This window comes from Alosa sapidissima, chromosome 7 (genome assembly GCF_018492685.1).
Source record: "Alosa sapidissima isolate fAloSap1 chromosome 7, fAloSap1.pri, whole genome shotgun sequence".
In the NCBI taxonomy this organism is placed as follows: Eukaryota; Metazoa; Chordata; class Actinopteri; order Clupeiformes; family Clupeidae; genus Alosa; species Alosa sapidissima.
Genome location: NC_055963.1, coordinates 2,093,564 through 2,112,535, shown reverse-complemented (window position 1 = coordinate 2,112,535; position 18,972 = coordinate 2,093,564). Strand labels below are relative to the sequence as shown.

General features: G+C 48.6%; 1 long non-coding RNA gene across 1 annotated transcript; it reads right to left on the bottom strand.

The window, feature by feature from the left end:
* Positions 1-16,814: 16,814 nt before the first annotated feature.
* LOC121713315 lies at positions 16,815-18,132 on the bottom strand. Its single transcript, XR_006032793.1, has 2 exons — positions 17,866-18,132; positions 16,815-17,827 (listed from the first exon to the last, which is right to left on the bottom strand). It is a non-coding gene; the product is annotated as an uncharacterized LOC121713315 (long non-coding RNA).
* Positions 18,133-18,972: the final 840 nt, after the last annotated feature.

Below are 18,972 nucleotides of genomic sequence, written 5' to 3'. Positions count from 1 at the left end.
CGATGGCCTCCTCGAAGCCCCCCGTCCAGTGGGCATCGAGGGAGTCGTCCAGGCCGATCCCTTGGAGTACTCGTCTTGTCTCTTGGCCGGTCCCTGGGTGGCTGTCCCCGAAGTGGGGACCGCCCGTGTTGTGCCCTGGGTCCGTCGGCCTTTCCACAGGCTCCGCAGGAAGTTGCGAGCCCTGTCGAGAAGGTGTCCGGGGAGGAGGCGTAAGGACAGCGGGTAGCCTGAGCGCGTCGAGGGCCTCGGCGATCTCTGCGGCGGATGGCTGTGCTCCAGTCTGGTCGTCAGCGGGGGCGTCGGCTGGGTACGGGTAATCCCAGTCGGCGTAGAAGTCCCCAAAGTCGATGGTGTCGTTCCCTTGCTGGTGTGGTGGTGGCGGTGGCGGCGCCCCTTCCTCCGGCCTCGGCGTTTCTTCGGCGTCACTCCCCGCGAGGTCGGGTGTGGTCGTGGCCCGAGAGTGGGCTGTGGGGTCAGCTGGTGGATCACCGCTGGTCGAGGCGGTGGCAGGTCTGGATACTTGGGATTCGGGAGTGGCTCCCACTTCAGGTGGATGTCGCCTTCCCATCCTCGAGCCTGGCTCGGCTCCAGCATCGCCAGCACCTGTAGGTATAGATAGGGGAGGGAGAACAGCAGGCACCCTAGGTATATTCCGCCCAGGGTCATCAGTAGGAGCCGGCAGTATCCTCCGCCTCGTACTCCTACGCGCACCTGGTCCTCCCCTTTGTTCCCCACCACCATCATCCTCCCCGGGGGAGTCTGGTGGGGGTCCTGGCGGGCCCTGGTCCCCGTCATCGTCTTCCACCTCCTCTGGACCTCTCGCTCCTTCTGGTGGCACCGCCCTGTAACAAGAGTTAAGGTGATACCACAAATCTGATCCTTGCACTCTTACCGCCCGGGGGGTGGCCTGGGTCACTCGGTAGGGCCCCTCTGCCCTGGGGTCGAGACACGATCTCTTAAACACCCTCAGGTACACCCAGTCTCCCACTTGGATTGGTCCGGGCTCAGTCCTCCGCTCCCGAGCTCTTTCTCTTCTCTTCTGCTCGTTGAAAACTGCCCTGTGAACTTGAGAGAGCTGTTTAATGTAACTGCTTACTTCCTGTTCTAGAATTTCCAGCGGAGGCCTCTGATCCCCTCTGAACCGTGGTGTGGGCATTGCCCGCCCCGTCACCATTTCGTGCGGGGTCAGATGCGTGGTTCGATTTTTTTCGCAACGCATTTTCATCAGCGCGATTGGCAGCGCGTCAACCCAATTTAAGTTTGGCAGATTTGGATCGTCATGTGCGCTTTGGACGATCTTCGCTATCTTATTTTTCAGCGTGCCGTTTGCCCGTTCAACCATCCCCTGAGACTGCGGGTGGTAAACACAACCAAACCGAGTCTTGATGCACAGTGCCTGCGCAATCTTTTTCCACGTGTTGGCCGTAAACGCTCGGCCATTGTCGCTGCTGATTATTTCTGGGATCCCAAACCTGGGTATCACTTCCCTTGCTAGGAATCGAATCACCGTTTTCTCGTCCTGCCCTCGGCTTGGGCAGGCTTCTACCCATCGTGAGTAGCGGCATATTATCACCAGCACGTGTTTGTACGCGTTTACCGTTCGACCCATGTCGATGTAGTCCATTACCAGGTGTTTGAACGGTCCCTCTGGGAGTGGCACGTGTCCCAGGGGCCGTGGTCCTATGCCTATTGTTATGTTGTTTCTGTAATTGTGTGTGGCACAGGTGTGGCAATTTCTTAGCACGTAATTGATGCGATCTTGAAGGTATGGGGCCCAGAACCCCTTGTCAAGTATCTGCCGCTTGACCTCCCCCCTTGCGCAATGATCCACATCATGCGCATCATGAATGAGGAGATCAAGGAGTCTACTTGGGGCCACCACCCTTCCATCATGACTTCTCCACACCCCATTCCTGCCTTTCGACGCACCCCTTTCCTCCCACAGCAGTGTTTCGGCACGCGGTGCCTCACTCTGTGCGTCTTTGATAGCGCTAAGCGTGAGCATGGGATCCACAATTCTAAGCGTTCGTCCGTCAGGCAGGGTTCGAACCACTGGGGCTTGTATCACTGTGTCGGTTGCCGTAAAAAAACGATCAATTACGCCTGGCGAGTACCTGGCCTCACAGGGCTTGTCCCCGCACTCGGGGCAACTGGCCCTCTGGCATAGCGCGCAACAGACGGGATCTACCTGGTGCTTGTGGTCGTCATCGCACCATTGGGAGCACCACATGCATGCGTTGTGAGGGTAGGGGCATTTTGTAGGGCAGGGCACACTGTGCACCGCCCTGTTGAGCAGTATTTTATGTGGTTCGTTATCCTGTGGAGATTTAGGGGCGGCATTTGACCTTCTAGCCTCCAACGCCGCTTCCTTTGCTGCCTCATCTGCCTGCGCATTCCCTAGAGTAATGTAGTCCTGTCCCTTAGTATGCGCCTTGCATTTGCATATTGCCAGCGTCTTTGGACGCATCATCGCTGCTAACAACAACTGAATCTGCTCCAGATGCTGGATGGGGCTCCCATCCGATTTCTTGAACCCTCTCTGTTTCCATTGAGCGCCATGCACATGGCAGACGTTGTGGGCATAGGCGCTGTCCGTGTGTACGGTTGCATCCTGTCCCTCCGCCAGAGAGCACGCTGCTGTCAGCGCCTTTAATTCAGCTAGTTGCGCTGAACATGGTTGTGTGCACGGCTCGCTCATAATTGTCGCAAATGTTTCTGGACCTGTCATCTGCACTACGCTGAATCCTGCATGTGTCCTGTTGTCATAGTTATGGCTAGAGCCGTCCACAAAGTAGGTGATTCCCTGTCCTAATGGCTCGCTCTGCAGGTCTTCCCTCAGTTTTGAGAAGGCGATTGAATCAGCCACGCAGTCATGTGGCTCGCCCTCATATTCAAGCGGGATGAGATCCGCCGGGTTTCCCGCGGTGTCACATGCCTTTATGGTGACATCTGGGCAGAGTGACAGATTGTAGTACCTCAATTGCCTCTGAGGCGTCACACAGAATTTCCCTTGTTCCACCAACTGTGCTATTGCGTGACTGGTGTGTATCACCACTGGCCATCCCATGGTGATGTTGGAGGCTTTGACGTAAGCCGAATATACAGCTTCAAGACCCTGGAAGCATGGGGGGTAGCCCTGGGCCACCGCATCCAGCTTTGAGCTGTAGTAGGCAATGGCTTGTTTGCCCCGTCCATGGCACTGTGTTTGTGCCATGATTGCGGTCATGTACGCGTCTTTCCCTGCTTCCTTCCTGACCGATACGTACAGGTAGAAGGGTCTCCCGTAGTCCGGCAGTGCAAGTGCCGGTGCTTGCTGTAGTTCTCCTTTGATGCGTTCAAACGCCTCGTTTCCGTCCATTGTCCATGTGAGACGATTCCTCAGGTGGCTGGTTCCAGCCTGCACGATCATGGCTCGTAGTGAGGCTATTTTTTGTTCATAGCACTCCACCCAGTCGCTGCTGAAACCTATGAGTCCAATGAACGACATCATTTGCTTCACCGTGTTTGGCTTTGGTGCCTTGGCAATTGCCTCAATGTGTTCCGGGGCGATGCCCTTGTGCCCATGTGAGATCCGGCGACCTAAGTAGATCACCTGGGGCTGTGCAAATTGTAGCTTTTTCCTTGATGCTTTGTACCCCCCTTCGGCCAGAACGGTCAGCACGTGGATCGTGTCCCTTTCACACGTTTCCTGGTCCGGTGAGCATACCAAGACGTCGTCAACATACTGCAGAATCGTGCTTTGGCATGTGATGTGCTTTAAGTCCTCCTTGAGGGCTTGGTTGAAGATGTGCGGTGAGTGCTTAAACCCTTGTGGGAGCCTCGTGTACTGGAACGTCTTGCCCTGATACTTGAAGGCGAAAAATTCCCTACTTGCAGGGGCCACCCGTATTGTGAAAAATGCTTGAACCAGATCAATGGCGGAGAACGCCGTTGCACTCGCCGGGATGTTGGTCATTAGTACGTTAGCATGTGGGACGTCCGCCGGATAGTCCTCAATGCGCTCGTTGACGGGTCTGAGGTCCTGGACCATTCTCCACCGCACTCCATCCGCCTTCAGCACGGGAAATATGGGTGTGTTGCACCTTGCACTTGGGACTTCCTCTAAGACTCCTGCTCCCAGGAGGTCTTCAATTGTCCCTCTTATCCCTTCAGCTGCTTCTGCTGAAATGGGGTACTGTGGCTGGAAAGGCAGCGTCGCCCCTGGTTTCAGCCTGAATTCCACAGGGCTTGCTGACTTGACCAGCCCTATGTCCCCATCTCCTTGTGACCATACCGCAGGCGGCACTTTTCTCAATGTTCTCTCTGCCCGTTCGGCGTCTGTTTCTGTCGCCTCTTGCAGCATCATCATTTTCCAGGGGGTCGGTCCCGGCCTCCCTGTCTTCTTGTCCGCCTCGCCGTCTAGGTAGTACTTCTTATATTCCTCCCATTCTAGGTCGGACTTGTCGATGGGCACATGGTTCTCCTTATCCCAGCATCGGTATCCTGCTCCTCCCAGCAGGCCATACAGGCAGTATGGGTTGCCGTAGGGGCATCCTTTGACGTAGGGTATGTCATAAACCTTCTCCGGGAGGTATACTGCTGGTTGTGCTTCCCTTTTCTTTGGGCACCATGACAGATGTCGCATGTACATGCTCCATTCTGCGTCTTCTTTGCTGAACGGTACATGTCTCGTTTTGTCCCAGCAGCGGCGCCCCGCTCCTGGGAATAGGCGGTAGAGGCAAAATTGATTCCCATATGGACATCCGTCAACATAGGGTATCTCCTCTCTCTCCTGCGGTTCTGTGTCCATGATTTCGATTATCTGTGGGACTCCCCACACGGTGACCGGGTTGTCCAATTTTATCCTGAACATTGGCTCTCCTCCTTTACTGATAGCCGTTTGGAGTCGATCATTTCCTGTGTCCTTCCACTTGACGCACAGGGCCTTGAACATCACTGGGCCCATCTCTCTTGCTCTGTGACCTCTGGCCACTCTTAGAGTAATGTGCGGCCTTGTTCCGGGCATGTCGAAGATCAAGCCTAGATCCCATCCTTTCGCAAATTTCACCTCAGCGGCCACTCCTTCCTTGGCCACCACCAGTGCGTGTATGTCGAGTGGGACGCGTCCCCACTTACTCACGTCCCTATGCCATCTTTCCTCTCTTTCCTTGCTTGGCGTTTGGTCGAATTTTATCGTACAATGAAATGGGCATCTTGGCGTCCTTAGCCGAGCATGAAGGCTGTTTATTTGGAAAGCATACTCGTTGTAGACTACTCGCTCTATGCTTGGCTCCAATTGTCCAATCCAGTAGACCTGGTGAGTTTCAGTTTGAGTTGGGGCACTTATCCTTAGGGCCATTTGGGTTGCCAGCCCTGTTATTTGTACTCCTGTTGGGGAACACTCAATTTGGAGTCTTAGGTTGCACAGTGCGTCCCGTCCCAATAGGTTGATGGGCGTGTGCTCTGCTATTAAGACTGGTATCCTGATTTCCTTGTCTTCTATTTGGATCGATACTGGAGCCGTCATTGGAATTAGCTGCGTTTTTCCCGAAAAACCCACTGTCTTCATAAACTTTCCTGAAGATCTGGGGAGGTGTTGGGCATCTTTTGGGTGAAGACAAGTATATGTTGCCCCTGTATCCACTAAACATTTGACTTCCATGCCCTCGATTAGAACCTGCAGCATTGGTTCTGCGTCAGCTCCCCTTGTCAGGGCGGGGAACTGACCCTCCCCTGGGTTTTCTGGGCCTCGTCAATTCCAGCTTCCCCCGTAAGGGGAGACTGGGCCAGAGGGCGCTTGCATTTGCTGTGGGGCTCTCCCTTGTTGGGGAGCATAGCTCCCTCCGTGCATTTGTCCTTGGTTTGCCTGTCCTCCTTGGTTGTTCTGGCCTCCGGTCTTTGTCGGGCAATCCCTGGAGATGTGTCCCGTTCCTCCACACATCCAACATTGAATGCTGTTTCCTTGGCTCTGCTGGCCTTGGTATTGTCCTCTTCCATAGCCTCCTCTGCCTTGTCCACCTCTTCCCTGGCGGAATCCTCCTCTGCCTCTTGGCTGGTACCATTGTTGTCTCTGTTGCTGTTGTTGTGGGGGTCCATATGGCGCTTGTTGCCATGCTTGCATCATGGGCTGCATGGGTTGTGGCTGCATCATTACTGGTTGTTGCACCATGGGTTGCTGCACTACCGGTGGTGGTGGCTGTGTGGTAGGGGCCGTAGCAGGCATTACCGGAGCTTGGGTAACTGCCTTCTTTGCCCCCTTTGCCTCCTGGAGCTGCACATGGGTCAGCTTCCTTATCGCTTCCTTCTCCTGCTGCTCCTCCTTGTCTTTCCCTTGTCTGTACAGAGTTACATGGTGTACCACTGCCAGTCTAAATTCTTCTTTCGGCATGGCTGCCAGGCGCCAGTCGCTTTCCAGCTGCGTCCTGACTTCTCTTGGCAGTGCGTCCATAACCGCTCTTCTGAACTGCATGGTGAGGGGACCTGAATCTTCTGGTCTTTGTTCCATCCTTATTGTCCATTCCTGCGCTGCCCTTTCTACGAAGGCTGCGGGGTTATCACTGTCCTTGAGTTTCTCTATCCAGACGGCTGAGGGGCTGTAGTGGTTGGGGTAAGCTGCCCTTAGGGCCTTCCACACGTTGTTCCGGACGCTATCAAAACACAGGGCGTCTCTGCTGGGATTCATCAACCGCCCTAGGTTTTCTCTCTCCAGTACAGCCTCTGTGTCAGCCTTTCCCAGTATCAGGCCGAGCAGATATTTTATATCTCCCACGGCCAGGTTTCGGCCTTGAGTCTCTGACTCCAGCCGACTTATCCATCTGCCCGCTCCCTCATGCAGGACAGGGAGCCGTGAAATGAGGCCATTTACATCTGAGTGGGTCCATGGCTGGTAGTGGGCCGTTTGGTTTTTTGTTATTAATGGTGCCATCACAACCGTCTCTTCCTCATCCAACTCTTCTGGGATGGCTTCCATTCTTTCTCTTCCTTTCCGTGCCCTCTCTCTTTCTTTCTTTCCCTCCTTTTCCAGTTTTTCCAGCTCCTTCTTGTTTTCCTTTAGGCCTTTCTTGACTCCCCCTTCGATCTCGTCGAGCCCCTTTCGCACTCCTTTTCTGATCTCGTCCAGGCCTTTCTCCACTCCTTTCTTCATCCTGCTGATTCCAAACAGTCCTGTGGCGAGCACACTGGGTGGGATCATCACTGGGAGTATTCCGGCCCGCCCTCTACATGCCTCTGTTTGTCGCTGGTGGGTCCTCACACCCCTCTCTCCTTTGAACGTCCTTCCGCAGCCGAGACACACCGAGGGGTCCTCTCCCCTCGGACCCTGTGGCAGTTCTCTCTGATTTTGTTCTTCGAGGAACTGTTCCAGGACTCCCAGTCCTACCTCCTCGCCTTCCGCTGACTCATAGTCCTCTCCTGAGCCAGCCTGGCTGTCTGTCCCGTCCGTATCTTCCTCCTCTTCTTCCACCATCGTGGTTGGACTGCAGGTCAGTTCGAAGGTCAGTCGGCGGGCTCTTCCACTATCGGAGGACTCTCGTCTGGATTCTCGACGGCTTTCCCTTTTCCCACTCTCCTGTTTCCTTCTCAGCTCCTCACTCTTCTTCATCTCTTCCTCTCTGAGCCTTCCTTCTTCTTTCTCTCGTACTCCCATCTCCTCCATTCTTTTCAGGACTTCCGTCATTTCTCTTTTCAGGCTTTCGCTGCAGTTCCTGCAATCCTTTTTATACCTGGCATGTTCTGGCGTGTTTCCTGGGCCTGTCCCCTTGTCTCCCCACTTTTCCATCTTTGCTAATTCCTCTATCATCTCCTCGGCCAGTTCTACCTCCTGTGATCCAATCTTTTTAGCGGCTTTCAACTCCTTCAGACCTTTTTCCATTTTTTCCATTTTTTCCTCATACCGTTCTTCAACCCTCTGTTCCTCTCTTCTTTTGTTTCGGTATCTTTCTTCCGCTTGCCTAATGGCTACTTCCACTCTCCTCCAGCACACCTGGGTGTATTCCTCGAGCTTCCGCCATGACTCTCTGCACCCCTCCTTTACCGGTTCCTTGTCCATCTGTGACCTCACCCAGGCCAGGGTTTTCATGGCCTCTCTATCTTGGGCTTCTCTCTCTTCCTCCCCTGTGGCCTCTACCCACTTCCTCATGACCGTCTTCAGGTGGTCCCACAGCCTCCCATACCATTGTCTCTGTTCCTCTTCTCCCTCCTCAGGGGCTTGTTCCTTCCTTTGGCCTGGAAGGCGTGGGGGCTCGCTTCCCCCAGCTCCTGGATCACCTGCACGCCTCTTTTGGCTCTCCCCACAGAGCTCTCGGGGGCTGGTCACTGGGGATTCGTCTGCTTCCCGGTGGCCTCTTAGGCTTGTGTGGTAGTCACTCACCACCTGCTCCTCCAATTCCCTTGCAGCTTTTCCTTCCTCATCCCACTCCTTTTCTTCACCTGGTTCTGTCCTTTCCAGAAGGTGTTCTGGGAGCGTTTCTCTGGTGGGGGATGATGGTGGCGATGACTGTGCGGACGCCGGTTGGGATGTTGATGGTCTCGGCTGGGGGTTGGCCTGTTCCCACCTTATTCTCTTTACTTCTTTCAGCACCTCCGCACAGGTCCCTTCCAGGGTGATCCCCTTCACCATTAGTGGGGCCTGTACTGCCAGGTGCACCGTTGGGGCCTGTGACCCATATCCCGGTGCTTGTATTGCCAGGGCCCGTGGGTCCCTCTCTTCCAGGCGCCGGATTATTTCCCGCACGTTGTCCTCTTCTCGCGGCACCTCCGGGTACAGTTTGTCCTTTTCCCTGTATGGGGGAGGACGCAGCTCCTCCATGGGTGGAGCTCCTGGCTCTACTGCTTGGGTCGGGGCGTCCAGCTCTTTCTCTGTGGGCTGTGATTGGGGGCACTTCTCTGTGGTGGGCGTTTCAGGCGGCGTGTCATCCTGGTCCGCCCTCTGCCTTCTTTTTCTCTCCGATATCTTAGCGAAGGCCTCCAGAGTTTTCAATTCCTTTTCTCTCTTTTCCTGCCTCCGTGGGCCTTTGTCATAACCCTTGTGGTTCATGATTTTTTCCCTCATTTGGGCAATTATTGTCGGGTTGAGTGACCCTTCTTTTGGCCATGCTGTGTGGTCTCCTTTGTATCTTAGGAACCACTTGTGGTTGATGTTCTTTACGTCCCTTTCAGCGATGGCATTCTCCCTTACTACTTCCTCCAGAGGTGTCATTGCTCTGGTTGCCATTTTTCTTAGAGGTCGTTGTCTTCGGTGGAATGGGGATTTTTGCCGTAGTCTAGTTCGTTTATGCCCTCCCGGTCAGTGCAGAACAGGCGATAATCCTTTTCGTATTGTCTTTTTCTCTCCCTTCTGTATCTGTTTTGGTCTTTTTCCTCCCAGTCCAGTCGTAGGTCGCTCACCAAGTACAGTACAGAGTTCTGCACGTCGCCCCACTCCTTGAAGACAGTATTCAGTTGGCCTCTCCTTTCTTCAAATGCTTTTCCTCTATCGTTCACTGCGCTTACGCTCCACCCGTCACTCCCGTGCTCGGAGATTCTTATTGTCCACTTCTCTTTTATCTTCAGGCCACCCGATGTAGCCTCTCCTCTACTTCCGGCTGCTTGGGGCTGTGGTTCCTCCTGTTTCCTCACTGGCAGGCTATTAGGGGTTAGTTTACTCAACAAAGAAAGCGTCGCTTTTAGGTCTATGTCGTCTCGACACTTGCACCTATACGGGAATTTGCACTCAAAGGGGACCTCACCCACGTATCCTACGTATTCTCGGCCCTCTCCGTCTCTGACGCTTGTCTCCCAGTCGTGTTCGTCGTATTCAACGATATCTATGGCCCAGAGCACGTTCTGCTGTCCCTGTTCCATATACTTTCAACGTTTCTCCTGGACCTGCTCAATAGGCTTCTGTGCTTTGTTAATTCGATGTATCGCTATCGTCGCTCCTTGTGTCCATAGGTGTCCCTAACTCTAACGGGTAAGCTTTCCCTATCAGATATTCTATTTTTTCTAGTAACTCTGTGTAACTGTGGCACCGATATGCTCCGTTCACGAGACCCTCTCGGTTTCTTGTAAATATGCACCACTTATTATCCTGTAGCCGAATGAAAGTGATATGCCACTTACTTTCTAAGTTCATTCGCTATTTGTGGGCGTTACTCTGCTTATTTTCTCTAGTTCCTGCTTTTATCTCGATATTATAACTATTCTTCCTATTTCACCAACGTTATTGTATCAGTGGGGGCTTTGAGTCTTTATCTTTTCTTTTCAATAATATTTCTTCACTCAAGATTACCTTTTAACCTTTTATTTTGTTTTTACAAAGTACATTTATTGACTTTATTTTCTCTTTATTTTATTGAAGCAGGTACAACACTTTCAGTTTAAGCAATAGTCAGCGGATTACACGTTTCTTGCTAAGCCGTTGCTGTGGGGTTTATTCAGTTCAAGCAGCTGTTATGGAGGCCCTGCAGCAGTGCCTCCCCTTCCTATCTATAATCTCTATTTGTCCTTCTCCTTCTTGCAGCTGGGGAGTCCCTCTCAAACTTGCGCTTCCTTCCCTCAGGTGGGGCAAAGAGCTGGTCAACCACTGGCCTTGTGTTCACCCCCACAAACTTTCCTACCTGCTCTATTACTGTCTGCAGTGCCAATGGCGCTACGCTGGTGCCTAGTCTTGAGTGGGTTCCTCCGTATTTGTCACGGTGGTCAACATGAACTGAATATTTATCCCTAGTGCTCCCTTCCTTGTTCCAGAACACTGATACTGATAAAGACTCTTTCATAAAATCGGCCAGCCTCCCTCTATCTCGGCCAACTATCTCTTTCAGTGCCTGTTCTATATCCCGCACTGGCTGGGGCTCAGTCGGGCTGTAGCTTGAGTTGGACCGGGGGTTGGTTGGGCTATAACTTGTAGAAGGCGGTGAGCTATATCGGGGGGTGGCTGGGCTGTTGACTACACGGAATGGGCTGCAAATCAGCTGGTGAGATACGGTGTTGCCTGGATAGGGAGTTGGAGCTCTTACTAGACCCCCTTGACCTGACTCCTGGCGCTCCTCTTCCTCTGACCCTAGGCTACTGTATCCTGTCTCTGGTGGGGCACTTACCTCCCCTGGCTCAATGCCTGCCTCTTCCTCTCTCACACTACTGTTTGGAGTGAACTCTTCTGGGGAGTCTGTGTCTGGTTCTTCCTCACCTGAATCATCAGATATTTCAAAGCGGTAGAGGACTTTTCCTAGGGTCTCTGGCCTATGGTCTCTCACAATCCTAAGCTTGGGCAATATTGTTACTCTAACAGGGGGCTCGGGGGGGGCATCTGCAAAAACCTCCAACAACTGTAACAATCTCCTTATGTCCAAGCTATGGTTGCTGTGCAACTGTCTTATGAATATTGCAGCTGCAACTTCTATCATGTGAGTTTGACGTCCGTCTGTTAGCGTGGCGATCCTTCTTCCCTCGCCGAACTCCTCTACCTCAAATTTGTATGTGCGCTTGTCTTGCATCTATTGTGGGCCCATGCCCAGGCGGTCAAAAGAAAACACAACGGCGCACACTCAGTTTTTACAGAAACAACAGCAGATTATAATAAAATATATTTTGTTCATCACCCTTTGCTCAGGACAGTTTCACACGTTCAACTTACAGGTAATATTGCAGTTTTTACCTATTAACCCGTTCCTTTTCTCTTAAATACACATATATTTTAGGGCAGCCCGTGCTCCCTTTACACAAAATACTATTTTAGTTTTCTCCTTGAAAACTAGATTTCCTCCTTGGAAATTAAAACACTATTTTAGCTTTCTCCTTGAAAACTAGATTTCCTCCTTGGAAATTATTACATGGCCATTTCACTCAGTTTTCTCCTTGAAAACTATTTTAACCGGTTCACAAAATTACAAAACGCTTTTTAAGACCAACAGTACAACCCAATCTCTGTCTTGTGTCTCCACTATTCTTTTGAGGATTCAGGTTAGCATCCCTTCCCGGCCTACCCACCGACTCCCACAGTACAGTTCTCCCTAATAATAAGCAAAAGTGCTTACCTTTTTTGGGCCCGGAGAACTGCACTGGAGAAGTCTGCTTCACCCGGGACGGAACTACTTTCCTTGTTGAATCCTTTCAAATCTCGGTAGGACCTCCAGATCTGTGGTGGAAATCTGTCCACTTCCAAAAACCTCCAATCCAACTAGCACTCTGATGTCAAAGACCCGAAGGAGAACACCAAGACGAGAGAAGCTGAAGACTGTTGATCCTTTATTCACCGTATTGCAGTGATAATACAATCCTAACAGAGTCAGGACTGGACCGTCAGGCAATAGAGTGGTGAGTGGCAGCTGCTACCCCGATGAGATCTGATCTGAATGTGCCTGAGCCCTCTCCTTTATACTCTCGGGGGCCTGAGAGGCGTTCCTATCTCCAGGAACGTCACCAGGCCCCTTTTAGCCAATCAGAGCGTTTTGGGACTTGAGATATTGGTGGAAACTCCTCCTCATATAGACATTAAAAAATGTGTGTTGCTAGGCAGAATACATGTGTCCAGGTTCTATGTGTAATTTGTTGCCAGGCAGGGTACGTTTTGATTTGGTTCTATGTGTCACTTCAACATCTGGTTTCACTTCCTCCCTTTCTCCCCCAGGCCCTGTCTGGTTTACTTCCACTCTTAGCCTTTGACCGTCCAGTCTCATGACTTCCAGTAAATGTTTGCATAACAGGCAGACTGCATGTTCCAGTACATTGTTTGCATACCAGTTGCACAAACTATTTCCAGTACATGTTTGCATATCAGCTGCACAAAGACTGCCAGTAAATGTTTGCATATTAAATGGAAGGTCTCCTTAATAGATCAGTATACACACACAAGCATTATTATTATTATGTCTTAGATAATATCACCACAGAACCCATGCTGTAGGCTATAGGCCTAATACACATTACATATGTTGTAGGCTATAATACACATTACATATGCTGTAGGCTACACATTACATACACACTGCATACACATAATGAAAATGTATAACTTAACATGTTCAAGCATCCAGATTATAGCTACGTTATCAAAGAAACCAAACAGTTTGTAAATCCGTCAAGATTTCAGTGAGATAAGAGTAATTGTGTTCGTGCAGATCACTCACCTTACATCAGGTACCACAGAGCCCACCAGATAGCTTGCCTGTGACAAGATGGCCGGCGGTGATGCCGTAGAGACTCCACCATAAGACATCTAGCCTTTATTATGTACAACCCCAAAACAGAAAAAGTTGGGACGTTGTGTAAAATGTAAATAAAAACAGAATGTCATAATATAGAAGTCTTGTAAACCCATATTTAGTAGCAAAAAGGACATAGACAACATATGAAATGTTATAGGATATAGGATATAGGATTTCAGTTGCTCAACAGTATGGGGTATTCTTAGTCATGCTTTTCATTCCATTATGCACCTAATTTGACAAATCTGGACTGCAGACAGGCCATCTTAGCACCTGGACTCTTCCTCTATGGAGAAATACTATTTAAGTATGTGCAGAATTCATTTTGGCATTGTTTTCCTGAAATATTCAAGGTCGTCCCTGGAAAAGACATTGCCTGGACGGCAGTATATGTTGATCAAAACCTGTATACATCATTCAGAATTGCTTGTGCTTTGCCAAATGTGCAAGATGCCCATGCTGCAGGCACTAATGCTCCTCCACACCGTCATAGATGTTGGGTTTCGAACTGAGCACTAAAGCAAGTTGGATAGATTAGATACATGGATAGGCCCCCTCCTCTTTAGCCCAGATGAGTCCATGATTTCCAAAACGAAAGGCAAACTTTGATTGGTCTAACCACAGGACCTTTTTCCACGTTACCTCAGACCATTTTAAACAGGCTCAAGCCCAGATAAGAGGGAGCTATTTTCTGTATCATGTCTCAATACCATTTTAGCTGTTACAATTTTGGCTGTAGTTTTGGAATTAAGTATCAAACTGGGCACTAGGCAATGGTTATCAGAGATTGTCTTGAGCTAATACAATGGCAGGTCTGGAAACAGGTCTGGTGTTGATGCAGTGTCATCTGAGGTCTAAAAGACCACGGACATCCAATTAGTTTTTCAGCTATTTCCCTTGTTTGCAAAGATTTCTCTGGATTCTCTGAATAATATTATGTCCTGTAGATGATGAACTCCCTAAATACGTCACAATTTCATCTTAAGAAGCATTAAAATGACATTGTTTCATCATTTGTGTGCACATTTTTACACAGAGTAATAAATAACCCTACATCTTTACTTCTAAGAGACCCTGCCTCTCTGGGATGCTCTTTTTCATACCCAATCGTGTTGCCAGTTACCCTAATTAGTTGTGAAACATTCTTCCTTTTGTTTTCTTTATCATTACACAACTTTTCCAGCATTTTGTTACCCGTCCCAACTTTTTTTTAAACATGTTGCTGATTCAAAATTAACATATATTTTCCATAAAATAGTCAAATTTCTCATTTTCAACATTTGATATATTGTCTGTGTCCTTTTTGCAACTAAATAATAGTTTAAGAGGTGGAGAGAAGGCATGTTCTGCAGTGACAGGAAGTGGAGAGAAGGCATGTTCTGCAGTGACAGGAAGTGGAAAGAAGGCCTGTTCTGCAGTGACAGGAAGTGGAGAGAAGGCATGTTCTGCGGCTGTTCTTGTCTCGCTGAGCTGTGTGTGCCAGACCGCCAGCATGTGGCTACAGCTTCACCAACGAGCAGTGGATGTGACTGAAGCTAACATACATCAATAACATAGATTATTTATAATTTAGTGCTGGATGATTGCACTCACAGAAATGGGAAAGTTACTGGTGTGTGTGTGTGTGTGTGTGTGTGTGTGTGTGTGCGTGTTTTACTATGACACCCCATGATGCATCATGATGCTTATTTCTGCATGATTCCTACTCCCATGTGTGAACAGCAAGTGAACATACTCTACTCCGTGAAGGCTTTACTATCTTCAATTTTCCATAATCGTTCCCATGGCGATCCCTGGATAATTGGCAGCTTCAGCCAGTGGCCGCACGGTCCGCATCCTCATGCCGTCCTGTCAGACATTCTTAAAAAGAACATGTTAGAAACAACACAAACAGTGTTGTTCCGATCTGGAAGATGTGTTAAAAACAACACAAGTTGTGTTATTTTCAACACCAGTTTTAAGAGTGCATGAATGCCCTCAAGACTTATCGGCAACATCTTTGCATCAGGGTCTGGGGACAGGAACATCCTCACAGCTCTCTACTAATAACCGCAGCGAATGGGAAGAGGCTTGTAACAGAAGGCTTGGGAAGGCTTGTAACAGATTGGCTTCATTGCAAACATAATACAAAATAGTTATCAACAGGAGTTTGCAAAGTGTTTAAAACAATGACCTCATACAGACCCACTCAGTTGTGTTTAGTCAACAGACATCAAATGGAGATCTTACTTTGTTCCTGTTTCCGCCCCCAAGGGAACAAAAGCAGCACTTTGTGGGACTTGGCAGCTGACTGTTTTCTACTGCAGATACAATGATATGGGAGAGTGGCCTGGACTGACCTGCCCACGCTGCTCAGTGGTGGACAAGGCTGCATGCCCGACAGACAAAGCCCCGCTACAGACATGTTACGAGCATTTCAAAGACACAGTTGAGTTTTTCTCAATTAAATACACACTTGGTGGTTGGGCTTTCAAACGGCATAATGACACTCCGTTCCACTTTACACAGCTGTGAGAATTTGTCTAAATTCTAAATTGAGGTCTGAACAAACTGATCACTATTGCAGTGATATAATATCCTAATTGGTCGTTTCATGATGGCTTGGTGGGCATGTCTGAATAGAGAATCACTGATCACTATTCCAGTGATATAATATCCTAATATCATAATATCCTACTGATCACTATTGCAGTGATATAATATCCTAATATCCTACTGATCACTATTGCAGTGATATAATATCCTAATATCCTACTGATCACTATTGCAGTGATATAATATCCTAATTGGTCGTTTCATGAGGTCATGGTGGGCATGTCTCCTAATTGGTCGTTTCATGAGGTCATGGTGGGCACGTCTCCTAATTGGTCGTTTCATGAGGTCATGCTGGGCATGTCTGAATAGAGAAGCACAATCTCATGAGCATAATGTCCATCGTGTTTTTTTTCCATTCATAGCTGTTGACTGCTGATGATCCTTTAGCTCCTACAACTCTCTTTGTTGTTTCATAGCTGCTGGTTGTAGATTCTGCACCCCTCTTTAAAGGCATAGCTGCTGATTCTGCACCCCTCTTTAAAGGCATAGCCGCTGGTCTTAGCTTGAGGTTTGGTGCTGGATAACAGGCATGTATGACCTTGTGATGTATGACGTATGTATGTATGTACGACCTTGTGATGTACAGTATGACGTATGTATGTATGTACGACCTTGTGATGTATGACATATGCATGTATGTATGTACGACCTTGTGATGTATGACATATGTATGTATGACCTTGTAATCTATGACGTATGTTTTGTGTTGATGGTCTATATTACTTTACTGTTGCACAGTCAAAGATGAATAATGGATTCAAACACTGTCGACCCCACATATTATTTGTTTCTCTCTCTCTCTCTCTCTCTCTTTCTCTCTCTGTTTTAAAGTGCAGATGTGTTATCAACAGAAACATAAATTAAGTTATCTGATTTAATACATTTTATTTGAATCATCCATTTGAAGACAAAGCAATGGGAGAGTTCACTGATATAGCAAGTGTGCTACACATCCACATCGCAGCAGATTACGATCCAAATACTGCAGAGCTGCACACCAAAGAAAAACACTGAACAAACACCTTCAATTTCACAAACTGCAGAATACCACAATAAGAATGCATGATTATATTTAATTGTTTACAAATGGAATATTGTTTCTACATTTACAATCATAAAGCTGAAATGATATGAATATCTTATTTTAAAGCACTATTTAATGAGTCTTTTTTTTTATCTTGTAAACAAAAATAGTAATTTGAAGTGTATGTGAACATTGCCCACTATGGTTTGAGTAGGTCTTCCCAGCCCAAGAGGCAAAAGGCCACCACTTACAGTAGGAGTCTAAAAACACAACGTTATTGTTCACAACAACACAAGAGTGCACTAGGGACGCAACACACACAGGCTCTCCAGGGGGGACGCATGCATTTCACTGCTCATATCAGACAGCTCCATCTCTGGAAATGCCAATCACCAGCCACAATTTGAGGCAGTTCTTAAAAAAAAAAAAAAAAAAATCACATCACATTTGCCAGCTACAATTTCTTCAAAAAAAAAAGAAAACAGTCACTGTAATTCACATTCGTTCAAAATCACGCAGACATAGAGTATGTCTCTCTCTCACACACACACACACACACACACAGAAGTAGGAGGGTGACAGCAGAGGTTACCTCTCCTCAGATTGCTGCTGCAGTGGCTGAAGGCACAAACACACACACACACACATACAAAGACACACACACACACACACACACATACAAAGACACACACACACACACATACAAAGACAGACAGACACACACACACACACTCAAGGACTTCCTGCTGTCTTAACCCTGCTTATGCCCAGTGCTTGCACACTATTTTTGGTTCCAATGTGCCTACAGTATCCCCCCCCCCCCCCACCCCATCCTTGGTTTTGCTCTCCCAGCATGCAACACTTCTCTTTGGCCCTGTTGGTCCTTTGACCTGTCTGTCTACCTCTCTTTCTGTCTTCTGTGGACTGAACAGGATAACAGCTGCGTGATGTCATACCTCCTGCTGTCTCACCACTGTTGTTGTTGTGCACATTCATTCCAAGGAGCCACACAGCAGCAAAATAAAAGAACGTACCAGTCAAAACACACCTCCACCCTGCCTTCTAAACGTACCAATCAAAACACACCTCCACCTGGCCTTCCAAACGTACCAATCAAAACACACCTCCACCCTGCCTTAACCCCACCCTCACCTAACCCTTTAAACAGAACTACTGTGTAGGTGGCTGATATTAACTTGTCACTAAGTTGTCCGTCACAGTTTGCTGCTGTGGGATTACAACTGTTTAGCTTAGTTGTCCGTCACAGTTTGCTGCTGTGGGATCACAACTGTTTAGCTTAGTTGTCTTTGACTGCAGCTATTTTTCCATATTGATTTGTTTGTGACGTTTTCTCAAACATACAGCAGTGTGAACCTAGCGACGCTAGCTGAAAAGCAAAAAGATGGCCGCCACACATACATTTTTCAACATAAAAGTCCTTAGCAAACCAATATTTTTGATTACATATACTGGTTTGGGTAAGGACTTTTATGTTGAAAAATCTACATGTGGCAGCCATATTGGATTTTTTCATTAGTGTTGCTAGCTTCACACTGCTGTGGTTTAGTGGTTCACCAAAGCTTCATTTGCCCATCACTAATTTTGACTATCTGTCCCTTTCTCTCTCTCACTCACTCTCTCTCTCAATCTCACTCACTCTCTCTCTCTCTCAATCTCATTCACTCTCTCTCTCTCTCACTCACTCTCTCTCTCTCTCTCTCTCTCAATCTCACTCACTCTCTCTCTCTCTCTCTCTCTCTCTCTTTCACTCAACGGCTGACATGACTGGCTGCATTATGCTGTTGCTGAGAATTGGCTTTGAAGTCTGAGATTGTCCTGCTTGTACTAATCCAGCTCGTATGTACATCTGGTCCCCACCAACAACCCTCAACAATCTCCCACACGCAGGTGTCTCCGTACGGGTCCTATTTGTAAAGCCAGGATGAGAGACCTGCACATACTGTAGCCTAGTAATGCAGGAAAGAATGTGATGAAAAACTACTGTGTTCTTACCACATAGTATTCCCGTTTTTTTCATAACAGTGGATCTCAGTGGGTCAGAAGCACATCCATTTCCCGGCTACAGTGCACCTGGGAACAGGGCCTCTGTTAATACGACTGACCTGTCACATTACACACAGGACTACACTGTGTCCACAGTTGCTGGAACAGACCTCCACACGTCCGTATTGG